Source organism: Trichogramma pretiosum, unplaced genomic scaffold (genome assembly GCF_000599845.2).
Source record: "Trichogramma pretiosum strain Unisexual culture from Peru unplaced genomic scaffold, Tpre_2.0 scaffold83, whole genome shotgun sequence".
Classification (NCBI taxonomy): Eukaryota; Metazoa; Arthropoda; class Insecta; order Hymenoptera; family Trichogrammatidae; genus Trichogramma; species Trichogramma pretiosum.
Window position 1 is genome coordinate 616,162 of NW_019641663.1, and position 5,415 is coordinate 621,576.

Genomic DNA, 5,415 nt, shown 5'->3' on the forward strand with positions numbered 1-5,415 from the left:
GTAGAATGATTCAAAAGTAAAAGTGCCCAGCAACTTTTTTGTTGGAAATTGTCCAAATTTTCAGAAAAAAAATATGCCAAAGTGATTGGAACAATCTAGGTAAGTGTAAAGCAAAAAAACTGCCAAAGGGACATAAATGATGAAATCTAATCGAGTTCGAACCGGACTTTCATTTCCTAAACTATGTAAAAAGCTTCCCAAAGATGTCAACTAATGCCTGATAAAGTTTTGTAATGGGTCTTAAAGTTTAACTCAATGTAGACAACAATGTGTGGTGAAAAACGTACTTTTTCAAATCCTCGTAGGCCCTCAGTCAAATTTGATGGGTTTTATGAGTCCTTTTATGAGCAGACGCAAGTATGAGTAACCCATGTATTGAATTTTCATTGATTTATCTCAAAAACACTTTGTAAAATAAAAGTGACACTTATTAAATAGTAATTTACTCGACTGTACCATTTAATTCTTTTAAAAAACGACCGAGTACTGAATTGTGGCTGGATATTGGGAGAGTCATTTCGAGATGAGTGTGAATCGTACTCAGTGATAATGTCGAAACTAGCTCGACGAGGCTCGAGCACGATTCACGCTCGGTCTCGAGGCTGAATTGCGCTCAGTGCTGATCACGATAATAGCTCAGCAGAACTCGTGAGTGATTCGTTTTCAGAACTCGAGCGTGAAAGATGTTCAAAAGTTTTTCCGTGTAGGAGTGTTTTTATAAGGCACAGATATCGCGCGTCGTCGCGCAACACACATCCTCCAAATTTCAAAACATACCGCTGAGGTAAATAGTTTATCTGCGGCAAACAAAGACGTGTGCGCGCGTCATCGGCTGATTACCGATCGTCGGGGTTTTACTTTTGGATTTACTTACTTTTATTTTTTACTTTACTCAAGTGTTTTCTTACTTTTCCGGTATAAATGATCAAAATTCACTGTACTGGATAAAAGTCAATATATCGCCCGTAGAAATTTTATCAAAAATACTCAAAAAATCGTTGAATTTCATTAAATGAGCTAAAAAATTTCGTTATATGGACTTCATGAGGACTTCGAATGACTTCATAGATATTCAACAATGTTGATATACCGTATGTAGATGTAAAAATGCTCATCAAGTCGTATGACTATTTCAAATGACTATTTTATGAAGTAAGAACAATTTTGAATTTTTTTTAGGCATAAAAGTATTATTTCATGTTTTTTATCCTACTTGATCGTTGAGCCACCTGTTAAAATTGATATTTTGGGGTCAACATTTATGAAGCTTCTTGTTATGACTTGTTGAAAACAGTTAGAGGCTAGGTGAGCGTATATAAAAAAAAGTTTTTTTGGACCACCCTAAGTGTACATATCATACTATGGTAATGAGATATTGATTGATGTAAGGTAATTGATCGATTTATGATGGGTCGGTAATACTCGGTCGGTATAAATAACTGCCCAATATGATATTTCCATATCTCTTTTCTTTTATTTCAAAAAAAGTAAAGTATCAAGTTGTAACACCTTTATAAATTTGGGCATTGAATGTTTAGCGATTTGTACGAGTGGAAAATGAACTCAAGAATTCATCGCCAATTGAATAAAAACTTTTGTTGTATTGTATTTTAGTAATTCAAATCTAACTCACGAATCTTTTATTTTTCTAATTTTGGAATAGTTGAATATCAATCTACTATTGAACAATTATTCAATGAGCTATGATAGTAACGAAATCAAACATATTCTGACAACTATTCATACGCAAAATGATATTTTCTTTTTCAAACTTTAATTATACTAAAAGTCTGAAAAATAATTCAGTACGTGATTTTTAACACCTATTTTGTATAAAAAAACCTTACTTATGATTCTACTTGCCCGGCCGTCTCAATCGAAATCGATGCTAACGTTTACAACATGATGAAAAGAAAGCTTTGCGTACTTCATATATAGCTGAATTTATTTTATTACAGAACCAAATTTTTCAGTCTTTTTTTCAATTTTTTTTTTTTTTGCTTATAACATCATGTTTGAAGACGATTCATTTTTTATGCAGTGTATTTATTACATTAACTACATCATGCACTAGCTCTTTATCAATTTATAAACTCATGTCCTCCAATAAGCTTTTCTCATCAAAAGGAAAAAAAAGTCCACATGCTATCCAAAATCCAAAGCACGCTCCTCGACATATGAGGAGCGTGTACGCCGCAGCTCTCTCTGCCATACTTGCCAGAGCGAGCGCGAGCGCGCTCCTCGATGGTAATGAAATACGGATTGATGTATGGTAATCAAAAATTTATCGATTTGTGAGTTTAGATTTTTTTTCTGACACTTGGTAAACGTTTTCGAGCGAGCTAAAGATACGACACTTTCGGCCAAAAATGCCGTAATCGGGTGGGGTGGCCATCTTATGCTAGACGTGCTTATATATCGATATGGATGATGATTGATACATTGATGAATGTTTTTTTGCATAATGAAGTGAAGTTGACGGTCATCTGACATTACTACCGTTTCGAAATTGATTCATAAAAATAATGCAATGAAGAAAATTTGTAGGTAAACAGAGTCATGTGCAGCTGTAATGAATAACCCGGGTTAACCCATAAAGCTTCATTACGGGACAATCTATTTGTATGTAAGTAATATAATAAATATGATATTCATTGCGGTGGTACCCTGCGAGCCGATCGATCGATCTAATATTCTGCTCTCTTTCTCTCTCGCTCGCTCGATCATCGATTATTATTACGTACATACATACACTTACTTATTTTTGAGATAGGAATGTGGGTAAAAATCTAAAGTAAGACACTTTATATGCAATAAAACGATATATTTATTTTATCTCGTTCTTTCAGGAAACTGCTATATTAGACGCGTTTCTGTAAAGTTTTTGAAGTTAATTAATTTTTACATTTCCTCTCGCACTTGTTGCATGAGTAAGCAAGCTCGACTTTTTCACGAATTTTTTCTCGCATTTATTGCATGAAAAATCGTTGTATCCGATTCATTGACAAAGAACTATCTAATGAGCGGCTATAACTAACTAAGCCTCCATTTTTGATGAATTTATTGTAAAACTTCAATCTCTGCTGATAAAAAAAATGTTAAAATTAAAGCTTGATCGCTTTTTTATTATAATGATTGCTCATGTGGTCAAATTCAAGATCTACTAAAAATTGCATTAATTTCCATTTTTGAATTTTTAAGTCACAACTTTTTACAAATGCATTTGTATGAATCTTACAGTCGCGGCCCCTTGACAAAGCTCTCTCGAGTAACTCGTGTAACCTTACATACGCACATACAAGGCGCGTTACACTGGTTTCATCATTCCGCCAGACATTTTCATTATCTTCATTAAAGGGCAGATATATACGTTCGCTCGCGAGCTCTGACTCTGTTCTTTCGTCTCATTTTCAAACAATGCGCTCGTGGCAGAGTCGGCGGGGGCGGGGGTGGATGTACAAGCTCTCGCGCTTATAAAATACCCCCGCGCGCGCGCTCGGCGGCTCTGCGTAGAATTGAATTTTACATGTTTCCGATGTCTCTACTTCATTAAGACGGGTAAAATGCAAAATTTACTCATTAAAAAAGATTATGTTTCGCGCTTTTTTTCGTACAAAAGGATATATAATGGAGCGAGAGACGGAGAGAATATGGCCGAATAATTGCTTTTAATTTTTTTTTTCTTTTTTCGGGGAAAAAAATTTATTTCCGAGCTATGTAATAAAGACTTCACTCGTCGACGGAGTGCTGACAAAAATGGCTAATAACCTAGAACAAAAAGAGACGGAAATATACCTTGCACATAGCGGTGGATTGCATACATAGGCGAAACGTAAAACGAAATTTTCTTTATATTCGTTGCTCGTTAGCTCATGGTTTTATTCGGCGCAATAAGTCGTTGATAACACGTGTTTGCTATACGACAGAAATACTTCAACGCGAGGATCCGGATCGAGTCAATTAATCCTTTTGCGCGTATATTTATAACATACGTCGTGCGCGCCAGTAGCAGCATCAATCCAAAGCACGATGGCGTTTTTGCTTCCCGAACGAAAAAAAAAGAGTTGATGCCTGATTTCGATTTTCTGATATATGTATATAAAAAAAAAGAGAGAAAGAAAAAATTGTGTGCGGCATGCGGTATGCGGCTCTTAAAACGATTGCATTACTGAGAAAGACTGCGCTCCAAAAAAAGTTGTATGTGCGCGGACTATTCAGTGCCACAGCGCGCAGTTCGATATAGTGATGTACGAAAAGTACAAAACTTGGGCGTGAAAAAAATTTTTTCTTTTTTATGAAATCCGTAATTCGGCGTGTTTGACTCTTGCCGATGATACTGATTTTCGTTCTCGAGAGGCACGTGAAAACTAATTTTTATTTCATACAATGAATCAAAGATATTATAAAATTTACTTGTGTATCGGTGCACCTTTTCTTTTTGTCCCTTTCGTACGAATGTATGTATTCGCGTTTATTTAGTTCTCGGTCGAATGAATATGTACAGTATTTAAAAACGTAAGAGAAACCGATTGGAATGAGCAATTAACGAGTTCGATCTTCCGCATCGCGAATCATTTGTTTTCGCAGCTAGCCCAAGATTAATCATCGCTAATAACAAACGCTCGGGATCAACATTCACAAATGAATTCATATTTTTCCTCCATGCACAAAGGCTTCGGGCTGAAATTCTCGTACGAAATCGCGAGCAGTAGCAGCGGTAGAAGCTCGTAAAAAGCGAATAATAAAGTAGTAGCAAAGCAGCACGCACACTATATACTCACACATAAACGAATTCCCTTGTCTTATATAGACTTGTCTTGCGCCAGATAACAAAGAGACTTTACTGTTCATTTTCTTCGTCTCTGTATATATTGACGAGCTTCTGACTTTTACTCTGCGCGCGCGCTATTGTTTTATCGCGTATCTAGTTCATAATTCCTTATTTTACACATTTATTGCTGCAAGCTTGTGCGTTTTATCGTCTCATTGTTCGAAAGCCTTTTGATTATCTTTATTTGGCTCTTCATCTGTCTCTTGTACCGTCGTCCTTGCTTCAGACGAGAAAACGAGGATATTTTCACTAACTTCTGTGCGCACCTCTGTCAAATTGGTTGACAAAAAATAGGGCGAGAACGCCCAAGCGAGATATGCTGGTATAAATAAAAAGTTCACGGGCAGAATTGATGTTTTTAAAAATGGAGAATTGCAAAAAAATATAGCCTATGGGCCTAGGTTTTTAGAAAATATAGTGAAAAAATGATCTATTTGAGATTTACTAGTATATAATTAGAATAATTAATTTAAATGCATTTTTTGAATTACATTGAATTATATTTACTGATAGATTACAATTTCATAAATTTTTAAATCGAAAATTCAAATATTAATTCACCAATGAATAAAAAAACAGTTAAA